The sequence below is a fragment of the Gymnodraco acuticeps genome, unplaced genomic scaffold (genome assembly GCF_902827175.1).
Source record: "Gymnodraco acuticeps unplaced genomic scaffold, fGymAcu1.1, whole genome shotgun sequence".
Lineage (NCBI taxonomy): Eukaryota > Metazoa > Chordata > Actinopteri > Perciformes > Bathydraconidae > Gymnodraco > Gymnodraco acuticeps.
In genome coordinates this window covers 2,025,307-2,037,802 of record NW_022992351.1, presented here as the reverse complement: position 1 = coordinate 2,037,802, position 12,496 = coordinate 2,025,307, and positions in this window count along the sequence as shown.

Sequence of the window (12,496 nt, the reverse complement as noted above, 5' to 3'; positions counted from 1 at the left end):
GTCCTGGTTTTGCACACCAATTTGTTTTACCTTTGGTTTTTCTGCTATGACAAGTCAACATTTCCGCAGTGATTAAGGTATTTCACCTGCCTTGTTTCACCAGACAAGGACTGAAAATAAATGTGTGATATAGCTCCATTTCCAGATTTGAATCCAAACGACCAAAAGCTCTAGTTTCAGGTTCTACCAGCTTGTAAATCTTTCACGGTCTGTTTTTATTCCTTCCTAAGTTCTTCCTACTTATTAGTTAGCTAATTTAAAATTATTCCTTAAACCTTCTCTTAGTTGAACTTACATTAACTTTCACTGAGTCTGAATTTAAGAACTGCCGGTTAAACTGGCACACGGAAGTAATTTTACATTTTATTTTGTATTCTATTTCAATATTAGGCAATTTATACATCCGACCAACAAACACAATTTGTAGAAGCGGGAGGGCAGAAAGCATAGCTTAGAAGTAAAAAAAAAGAGAGAAATCGGTAATTAAATACGCACACAAATGTAAATTAATGTCTTGGATTTTTTTAAACCAGGGATTTAAAACGGATTATATTCTTTCCTATTTGTAGCCACAATACCCAGCTACTTCTGTTAGTTTGTCCCCTGGGTTTCCTTCCCTGAGTTTGGCTCGTTGCTCCTCGACTAAAGGCATGTCTGCAGTTTGCACCTGTCAGTCCCTGGTCTTCTCTCAATCTTCCCCTGCGTTTCCATCTTTTACCTGCTCTTCCGTGGTGAATTTGTTCCACTTGGAGGCCCTGTGCAACAGTGGAAATGGAATCCATACCACCACTGCAGGTGCTCCTCTGCTGCCTCTGTGACCCTCCCCCACCCAACCTAAAAACCCTCACACTGGTTTCAGAATGGGGAGCGTCCATGTCTGATTTGGTGCTTGCTGAGGCGTGATAAATGAAATTACAGTGCTGTCATGCAGAGGTTTTAGACCCCACAGTAAACCCTGTTTACAGTACATTTGCTAGCAATGTTTGCCCCCCTCCCTTTAACCCCCTTTGTGTATGAAGCAGCACAGATGCAATTTTCTGTTGGCCACACTTGATTTACATATTCTGTAAGCATCTGTTGCTTTTTGGATGCTTTGATTTGCAATTAAAGACGGAAATAATTGTCATTGAGTGAGTTTTGCTGGGAAAAATATTTCACAATACATTTCCTCACTAATGGGTTAACTTTCTGCTACTCGGGGGATTTCCTGTCAAAAAACATTCTGTTGCAACTTTTACTGAATATATTTCCTGTAGCTGTCAGTTAGTGATGGAGATATCCGTGGTGCTGCCAGAGGAGCTGTTGCAGTGCACCGTGCCGGCCTCTCCACTGGGGGGGGGGAATCATCAGACTGCTCAGAGTGAACAGGATGTTCCTTGTCACGCTTTCTCCATGTCACTGCATTCTGGTTTCCAGCTAAATCACACGTGTTTTTCCATTTCATGCTCTGGGGGAAATTTGGGGATCACTGTTATAAGAATTGAAATCATTCAGATGTTTGGGGACACTGATGCCTTGAGCCTGCATGTTAGTAATCATGTGACAAATTCAGAATATGTCACACTATGGTACCTTAGCTTTGTCATACTACAAGATAAGAAAATATATGGCAAAAGTGAGGTTGAGAAAATCAACTGGAGAGTGTGGCAACGACGTGTTGGTAGTAAACTGAGTGCCCGCATAACAGCAGTCCGTCCTCATCAGTGATAGTGGAGCTGGGGAGGAAATGAAGGCCAGTGGAGTTGATTAATAACGACTTCTTTGTATATGAGACAGACAGCTCCCAGCCTAATACATTTTACTGCTGCTGTCTGAAATAAATCAAAACATTGCTCCCAGAGAGAAATAATAAAAAGCTTCTTTAGCAAAGAGCCCAAACGGGCATGGGGACAGAATGAGTTCATTAGAGTAATTGGTTTAATGTTTCTAATTAGCTAGAGAGATATTTATACTGAATGAAATTGATCATAGTGCTTAAGCCTTTTTTGTGTGCAGAATTCATCATCCACTTCTGCTCCTTCTCAGTTTCTTTATCCTCAGAATCCCTTGGAGGGGAAAGGTGAGAATTGCAGAGGGAACCAGTTGCTATTTACAGGGTGCGATCACCACTCTGACAGCCTGCTATTGTTTCTTCCCATTAGCACAGGGGTTTATTCAGAATAGATGTTCCAAATATAATGCTTCCCTGTGGCACCTTGATAATCACACTCTGTTTGCATGTTGTGCTTTGTCACATTTCTTTGCAAAGTCTTGCAGTAAATGTTGTGAACCCTGTGCTCCTAATGCAGAAAATTCGATAAATGAAGGTGGACAGGAGCAGCCCTCCGTTTTGACAGCAGTGTGACGTGTTGGGGAGGGTGTTATGTTCTGTTGTGAATCTGTCGGGTTTGTCAGCGCCTCCTGATCAGGCTGCTATCTCTGCTCTGCCTGCGAGGACCAGGATGAGAGCGGCAGAAAAAACTGAAAAGACACATCTTTTGCCTTCACATTCTTTCAAGTACTGGTATTTGTGTGCATTGGTGTGCGTTTTGCCCTTCAGGAGAAGAGTGGAGAGTCAGCTGTAGGAAAAGTTGGCTCAGGTGGGTGCATAGGATGGCCTTTGGTCACTGCCACATGTGCAGAGACCGCTTAGTCCAGACCCAAACCAGTAGTGACAGTCTGTCTACTGTAAAGGTCATAGTCTTGATTACTTCTGAGCTTCCAAGCATCTATGTTCCCTATATATTTACCACAATGCATCTGCAACCCCCTCCACTTCCCCTCCCATCAGTGGCACAGCAGTGGGCACCTTAGAAGCCAAGCCAGTGCAAGATAATTCAGCCCCGTCATATTGCAGATCCTCTAATGCGGTCAACTGCTGAAGGTTATCTTTGAGGAAGTAATATTGTTGAGCCCCTGAGGGAGATGTAATAATGCAGGAGGCAATAACTGCAGTAAGAATTTGATGGCAGCATCTGAATGGAACCGCTTATGGATCTGTAAATATAGCAATGGGAATCCTCAATGCTCTTCTCTTGGTGGCCTTTTCATGGCTACCTCACTAATAGAAAATGCTACTCATGGGATGATGCAAGTGTATTATAATACGAGGTAGGGGACAGCAAAGGGTCATTTATAGAAAAAATCCTTAACGAGAAGTGAACTAGTTAGTAGCACAGACACTGAATGCTTGGTAACAAAATCTATGCAAAACCATATTTGAATATCAATGATGACATTTTGAGGATGTGTAATCTGCAAATTGCCATTTCCCCCCCGCCTGAATGCCAACACTTTGATCCTCCGACAACAACAACAACAGTTTATCTTTGATGATGCTCTAACCTTTGGCGTACCACTACACATTTGGCCTGAGGCTGACTCATTGCTATTTACATGCAGTTAACATGCTTAATGAGATGTGTTCTGGTGAGTGAAGTGCTGGTCATATCTGGCAGCCGGGCCACTAAGCATGGCAGGAAACTAAATCAGAGTAATTTCCCTTCAATTAGCGAGTGATTAACGGCAGGTCAGAGACGGCTGGCTGACCTTCTGGCCACTAATGACTTTACCCGGATCAATGGATCTCCAATCGCCCGCCACATCAACAACCGTGCAGTCAGGGTAAGACCCTGGAGCAGAGGGTTGTTGAATCCACCTTTAACCAACCACTTCTCACTTATGCTCTGTCGTTGGCCTGTCGCCTCTATTTTACTTTGTGGCTCCAAGCACTTCCCCCATACTCAACATGTTCGTAATTTAATCTTTGTTTACTGTGAAATGTTCCTCACCATTTCTCAGAGCAGACCTCTGGGCTTGTGATAATCAATTTTAATGTTATTTGTATATCCCCAATTCATAACAGAGGTTATCTCAGGACACCTTTTGTAGAGCAGATCCATTCGTACTCCTAATGGGATTATTTACAGTGACCAACAATAGCAGTAAAAGCAGTGTTACTAATACCATTAATCTTCAGCCATCATTGATTATTGACGCCTATAGTTTTCTATACTGTACTGTGAGATATATCTCAGTGTCTTCTGTAAAAAGTGTTAATGTTGTCCCTTTCAACCTCCAGATGGTGGAATAATTAGGCAGGTCTTGGATCGATGTCAAGACTCTAAAGTAAAACATTTGATAACATAGCACTCCTCTGTTAGGGAGGGATTTGTTTGTATAAATTGTTGGATAAAACATTTAAGAGATAGGTGGACTAAATTACTAATCTTATTTCTTATTTGTTTAAAGGAGACCTATCATGCAAAATGCACCTTTGTACGTCTTTTATACATGAATATGTGTCCCCGGTGTGTCAGGGAACACAACCCTCTCTCTTTTCCTCCATACCCAAAATCTCTAAAAACGGGGCTTTAACGGATCTGATACAGACTGATACAGATTTGAAAATAGTCTGACGTCAGTGACGAGGAGCTCCGCCTATATGACCAACTCTCCACCAATCAGGGGAATGAGAGGTTGCCGTGGCATGGTAACAGCATGGTAACTTGACGCTCGTAACTCGGCCCCCTCCTTTGCAGGGGGGCGTGGTCAGCTGCAGCGCATGCAAAGACAGGGCTGGAGTAGAGCGAAATGAGGCATGGCTAAAATGCATGATCTGTTTGGTATTTTGAAAAAGAAAACGTATAAATATACCTTATATAGGTATGGCCCTACAATATATTATTCAAATAGCATGATAGGTATCCTTTAAGTCTCTGCATTTCTTCCTCTGACTGTGTTTATGTGTTGGGACTGGAGGATGTCTTTGTGTTTATTCCTGTGTTCAAAATGCATCCTTTCAATTAATACACTTTTCTGCTCCTTTTCTTTGTAACTGTTTATTCCAGATAGCTCATGTTTTTTACCCAATTGTTGGGCTAAAACGTTACTCCTTATTGATTCATCATAAATTAGGAGTCCTCCTCGACCATCTGTGTCCCCTCAGCTCTCTCCCTCTTTCAGATTTTCCATCTGCTCAAAGTTCACATTTCTTTAATGTTTCAATATACACAGTAAACATAGTTTCTATTTTGTCTCATGCACATGTCATAAAAACCAAAAGCCCTCATACTGCACAGAAAAAATATACATATAAATAAATTATATTTAATAGGCAGGGCACATTTATTTATATAGCATGTTTCATCCCCAAAGACAACACACATGCTCTACTACAGGGTAAGCACACACAAGTACAAAGAGTAAAACAATAACTGCAGAATAAAAAAATAATTGAAGCACACAGAATACAAGCAATAAAATAAAGAAAAATGCATTAGAAATAATGGTAAACATATGTGTGTTTAGCTATATCTGAAAGAAGTCAGCATTGTCTCAAGTCTTAGCTCTTATGTAAATGTTTTCCACATCAAAGCAACTAGACGCTAGAGGCAGCTTCAACATGTTTAGTTTTCACAAGTAGAAATATTTAATGAATAAGAACAATAATGTTATATATGCATCCATCCATTATGTACATACACTTATGCACAATGTATTAAACATAACAAATAAACATTTTATTCATGTCTTTATGTAATCCTGTCAACTAGTTGTTATTCCTCCACAGCTCCATCTGTGTCTGTCAGTGGCGAACTGTGTCTATCACAACTGGACCTTCTGTAGACACACACACACACGCCACCGCCCCCCCCTCCTCCGCGGCATTATAATGTCTGTCTTTTCACTGAATTGTCGTCTTGAAAAGGGTACTCACAACAATTCCGCAACAACTTCATCTTCCCCTGTTGCACTTGTCATTTCAACGTTAAAAACAATAAAACGGCATGAATTGCTTCGTCGCATTTATCTAGAATAGATCCTATGTCTCGAGCCAGCGGGCCTTCTTACCCTGGAACCGAGGGAAACTCTGAAAGAATACGCCCATTGGCTACAAATCAATAGATTGGTTGATCAAACTGTCAGTCCAAACGTACGCTCTCATTCAGTGCAACGACCAGGGCATTCTATCAAGGATATAGAATACCTTGGTTCAGGCCCGGTTCCAGAACAAAATGACTCAGGGTGCATCTGAGATTAGAGAGGGTGCAGGGGTAAAGTGCTATTTTTATAAGTGGGGAGTGCAGCCTAACACCTTCTGGGCAGGGGTGCCGCCATGGATTTTGGGCCCCATGAAAAGATATATCATTGGGCCCCACCACCAGGCACAGGCCACGCAAACCAAGCACAATTGCTGTAACCACACCTCCAGAACCCAACCGACTAATTTATGCTTTAAATAACTCTACCTGTACATGCTTGCATATATCTTGTAGTCCAATACTAACTGCACAATATTTATTGACACTGAGCGGTGAAAATATAACACTGTGAAGACTGCACATTCTGCTGCAGTAGAATTCACTATTTGATATAACACTAACATTCCTGACAATAGACCTCAATAGTATTCTTTTATGGTGTACATGCCTTTTTAATGGAACATTCTCAACATGAATGCATACATCCAAATAAATATAACTTAAATATACATGACCTCTTAAATTAAAATAAAGTGAACATTAACACCAATATTATCATTTATAAAATGATGTCACAAAAAAAATAACATAAGCAGCAGATGTTCTAATTAAATATACATACCAACTACAAAATAGGCGGGTATTAAAGTGTAAATGGACAACAAAACGGAAATGGAAATGAAAACGCCTGATGGTGGTGCTAAATCAGAGCAAAACTGGGTGACATACTGTCGCTCTCTCTTGTCTTTCTCTCCTTCCTTTTCTTTTTTGAAAGTCTGACTTTGTTAGTCGTTGAGACATCGTACACACGTAAGTACTCGCATCCCTGCTCACATGCTCTCACTCTGCTAGAAAATGCGGTGCCACACAGCGTTTGGAGACAGGACCAAACCATTACATGTAAATAGAGGCGGGTGTACAGAGGCTTTGGATAATTAACTTTTCGAACAAAAAAGGTTAAATGAATCGTAAGTTTAGTGAGTACATTATCAATATAATGTTATATTAATGTTAATTATTGATGATTGATGAAAGGTTACTTAAAATGTTTTTCTTAATGTTCTACAATTTTTGGGGCCCCTGTCAGTCACGGGCCCTTAGAATCGTCCTAACTTTTCACCCCCTTACGGCGCCCCTGCTTCTGGGTCCTCGCCTCCTCTAAGGGTCCAGGGGCATGCTCCCCCGGGAAGATTTTCTTTAAAATATTGAAGTTAAAAGCATCAATCTGGTGCACTTTGAGAGCAAAATGAAAAGATCTATGGATACATCTCAACACCCATATGAAACAGAACTGTACACAGATTTACTTTTTCTTTATGGATATTTTACAAATCACTCCCCTTTTAAACTGTATTCTTGTTTTACTGTCATATAGTATTTCATTTTTAGTGAGTGAGTTACTCAGATGAGTACCAGGTCCAGGAGACAGCGGTTGGTACTCTGGTACAGTTGTGGTGAAGGCATCTGACATACTTGAACCGAAATGTCTACATGCATAGCAGAAGATGAATATTCCAGCCAATCTCTGTTTTGAAACCATGAGCTGCAAAATGAGCGCCTCACCCCACTGTACAGGTGAGTTGGGTACTTTTTAAAATATACCTGCAGGCTCTGTTTCGCAGAGGTCCTCTGGCACTTGTGGGCCGCCGACGGGTGTCGGTGTTTGGGGCAACGAAGATGGCTGCGGCTGCTCCGCCTCCGTGGGCGAGGCGGGCAAAGCCGGTGAGTCGGGCGGGAGGACGTTAGTGTCCACGACAGTGGCCGCGGGTAACGTAATGTCCCCATGATCTGAACTGTTATTACCTGCAGTAGATACTGCTGGCGATAATAGCTGGTTGTTTTAACCATTTTCTGATGTCCATCATTGACTATATTCTTATTATTATTGTTATTATTACTACAATTATTATTATTGTTATTATATATGTAATATTTTTCACTTTAGATTTATTTCATTTTTTTCACTTTTCGTTTTTCAAATGAGGGTGCATAATGACTCAACTGAGGGTGCAATGCACCCTTATGCACCCTCGTAGAACCGGGCCTGCCTTGGTTGAAGGATGTTCTACCCAGAACAAGATCTGATTGGTTGCTTTCTTTTCTAACACAAAACCACTGAAATGCGTAGTGCATGGTCCGAGAAGGACAAACAAATCAACGTAACACTGTAATATTACAGATCAACAACACAGATACGATTCTCATTTATTAATTTGATTACATTTTATTTATATAATTAAATCAATGTTTTGTTTGTTTTATCTGAGTGCTCCAGGGTATTCTCTGAATACCTTGAAGGCCCTGACGGTTCGCCATTGGTGTCTGTGTCTATTTTAAAGCTGACCTGAAGAGGCTCCCCTCCTTCACCCCTTTTTACCTTTTCCTCCGTGTCTCTAAACAGCCTGATTTGTAAGGACTGAAGGACCTGGAGATCATGTTTTCCTGAGATATCCAATTAATAATGTTTTTATTTTTAGTTTATCTTAGGGGCGGTTCTGAGGGGGGGGGGCAGTGTCCCCCTAACACTGACTTTGGACCCCCCTGTGGCCCCTCTGTGGCCCCCCTGAAAAAAAGAAAAAGTTTATGACTAAACGATTTCTTGGCTGACGGAATAGGCGGAACTAACACTATTTGTCATTCTAGTCGGACCCAGAGCGTAAAAACTGTAAAGTTCTATAAGTATCTGAAATAAATATGTGTACTGAAACAAATACCAATAACTGTATTGCATTGTTTTCTTATGCGCAATTACTCCATACTGTCTATGTCTTTTTCGTCCTGCATTTATTGTGCCCCCTCAGAAAATAACTGGCCCCAGCCTGGGCCCCCCAGTCAAATTGGTCTAGAACCGCCACTGACCTCTCTCTCTGTGTCCACCACACCTTTCTCTATGACGCAGAATCTCCCTTTCTGCTCTCCATCTCCTCTCCCTTTCCCGCCACACCCACACTGCAGCCATTTACCATATTGCTCTTGTCTCCTGGCTTTTTAGGCTGATTGACTTCTTTCTCTCTCCCTCTCTCTGTTTCCTTTGCTGACTGCATCTGTTTTTTCCTGCAGCTCCAGACTTTTAAGTTGTTCATTCATAGTCTTCCCTCCCTCTCTCTCCACTCTTCCCCCCTCGTATATCACTCCACCTCTCCCGCCAGTCTGCCAGCTGACAGACTCGCGGTCTGGTCGGGGGGTAAAGAAAATGAGCAAAGAGCTTTTCCAAGGGCAGTAAGGAGTGTCTCTCAGATGAATGGTTCACAGTGAAGGCCCGGCCAGCTGAGGTAAATGTCTCGTCAGATAACTTTATCCTACATTCAGAGGTCACACGGCGAGCTGTTTGAGTTTCGCTTTACCGGGAAACTCTGTCTAAGATTTGGAGGTGAAACAAACAGAAAGAGACAGGACACATTATCGCTATTGATCGGTCTGAGTGAGCTTGACGCTAATCTTCCACTTGCAACTTCCATCTTAATATTACAGTGCTGGTTTATGTTGTAATTGCTTGGTCTAAACAGACCAATAAACAACTACTCAGACAGTGGTTCAGACTCTTAGGTCCTGAACACTTCCCGTTGATAAAGAAGAATCCAGTTTCGTCACAGAAAAATCCCCTCTATGTTGTCTTAGTTAGTACTATTAAGAAACCAGCCTAGCAAGACAGAAACAAAGTAAGTGAAGTGTTGACACCTTTACCTCCTTTACCTCTGAAATAGCAAACAATTATAACTTGGTAAATAAAAATAGCCACAAAAAAGTTCACTTACAAATATCCATTACTAGTTATATTTTGATTATTCATCCAGAAAAAACTCATTTGAAATAATAAACTATTTTTAAATTATCATCATTGTTTTCATGCATCATATCTTGCTATGTAAAGCACTTTGGGTTGCATCTTGCTTGAAAGGTGCTATTTAAATGAAGTTATTATTATTTATTATTATTATTATTATTATTATTATGATAGGCCTAACAATATAAAGTGAAATGGATATTCAGTAAACAGTAAATCAACCCGTTTTTATCTGTTGCTTAAAATCATATTATGCTCTTTGTTTCTACATTAACTAGTTCTATACTTCCCAACACAAATGGAAAAAACACCACCTTTTTCTTCTTTACATTCTCTTTAGGGTCTGCCTGAAATATATTACAAAACTAACTTACAAGTCTAACGGCTTTAATGTTAAGACAACAGCTTGTGATTCTAGATGAATCTCTTATTGTCATGTCCCTCCGTGTTGTTCTCCGTCCTACATTAGTTTGTGTCTCCGTCCTGGCAGCCATCCAGCCACACTTCTGACCCTGAACTTTCAGCCGTTCTTCAGCCGTCGTGCCTCTCCTGAGGATAATGGCAGAGGTTTCCACCTAACCGGCTTCATCAATCAATACCACCATGTTGGCTGCTCCCTTGGCAGCTTTGGTCTGAAAGCCTGGCATATCCTCTGGCACCAGCGGCAGATGGGCACGCTGGCACCTGCAGGTTGGAGAAGCACAAAGAAAACTACAGCAAATCTGTGGGAAAAGACTGGACATTGTGCTGACCCAATTACCTGAATTGTGGTGAGTAAATCTTCTTTAGGAACAAGTTTGGATTGAGTGATTATTTGTCCATTGGTCATGTGTTTCTCATCTCGACCTTCTTTCGACCTTCCTTTCTCTTATTTCAGGCACAAAGGAAAATTAATTTGTATGTCAGTGTTGGTGTCTCTTGGAGGGATTGGCGCTGCCCAGTCTACAACACAGTTGTAACACACACATGTTGTAATTAAACTTAAGTGCATTTTTAAAGTACACAGTGAAAAGAAAGGCACATAAAATGATATTCAAAAAACAATTAAATGATTAAAATAAAATACTCTACAGCCATAATAGTGGCTCTGTAATGCTATACTTAATCAAAATAAGAAATACATTCTAATGTCAACATGCTCAAAATGAGAGGTAGAGCCAAACTGGCTGAGAGCATCATTACTTTGGCAGGTCTTTTGGCATAAACCAAAATCTTAACTTAAATTTTAACCCATGAAAAATAAATCATCACCAAAAGTCAATTGATCCTAAGGGGAAGATTTTGTGACAATTTATCCCATAACTGTCGAGACATTTCACTCAAAACCGTAAACGTGAACAGATTACCAATGTCCGTAGGATTTATCTTTAAAACTTAATTCATCTTCACAATCCTTTCAAGGAGCAACACATTCGGCTGAATAGAAAACATATTGCACAGAAACACAGAAAACAAGCAATCATGTAATCCCAACAACAACAACAACAACAACAACAACAACAACAACAACAACTGCAGTTTGTTTTTATTGTATTTGCAGTTTTTATTTCTATTAGTAGTTCCTCAATCTTCCTCAAGTATCATTTTTATATGTTGCTTTCCTTTTTCTACATGGTCATTCACAAATCTAAAAGAACAATAAATACAGTATAGATAATCTATTATAGTAGAAATATGTGAAGTAGAAAAGAGGAACGTTTTATTATTTGAAATACATTGTATGTCAAAGTCCTCCAAACAGAGAGGGATAAACTCACTGGTCTGCAGGCAGCGATGGGAAGAGCTCAGTGAGAGGCTGGATTTTGGCTGAGAGCGTGGAATTGAAAAGAGTAATTGTTCAGAGGATCTAAACATTTTTGGAGATTGAAAAATGGACTTGGAATTGTTTTGCCGGGTGCCAGTCTATTCATTGCTATAAAAGCAAGATAAAAAACACTCACTTTTGTATAGCTGGATTTGGATGAGCTGCAGGGGAAATAAGGCCAACAGCCTGACACATCAATACACATTCATCAAGATGCAAAGGGGTAAAAGCACGTAAACAAAACCTGTGTAGATCTCGATCATCGTGTGTGCTGGATCACTGATGTGTGTTGACATTTATCTCCGCACAACAGCAAACACAGTTACTCAGCCCTTTATTACCCTGAAATCATCTCTGCATCTTGTCGACCCGCCCCCCCCAGACTCAGATAAGAGGCGGCAGTAATTTCTGATTCAACAGGGTTACGTAACATTCATCCCAGTCATGCCTTTGATTGCACTGTAATGAACTGGAGCCCAGTCCCTGTGTTAATGGCAGAATACATTAAAAAAGCTTATGGAAGACGAGCCCAGTGGAGCGTAGAGATTACCAACACAAAACCTCCTACGGTCATTATTTCACCTTTGTAGTTTATTAGCTCCTGGATCGGTGCAGTAGGAGAAGGGAGGAGAAATGCTGGGGGGCCATAGGCGATGTGCTTTATGCTAATTTACTGTATGCATTAGTATCCCTGGCACTGCATGGCTGAATACAAGAGCAGTAATAAGAGCAGCCGGACCCTCGATCCAGACTGTTTTCAGGCAGGAAAAAAGAGGACAGAGGGAATGGATAGAGGACAGGAAGGAGGAGGGGGGGTACAATAAAGGAATGGTCACAATCCTCAGAGAGAGGTGAAGAGGGAGAGAGGGAGGGGACAGAGCAGGAGGGAGGCAGGCAGGCAGAGAAGAAGGGTGATGTCACCTCTAACAGACAGCCAATGAGAGT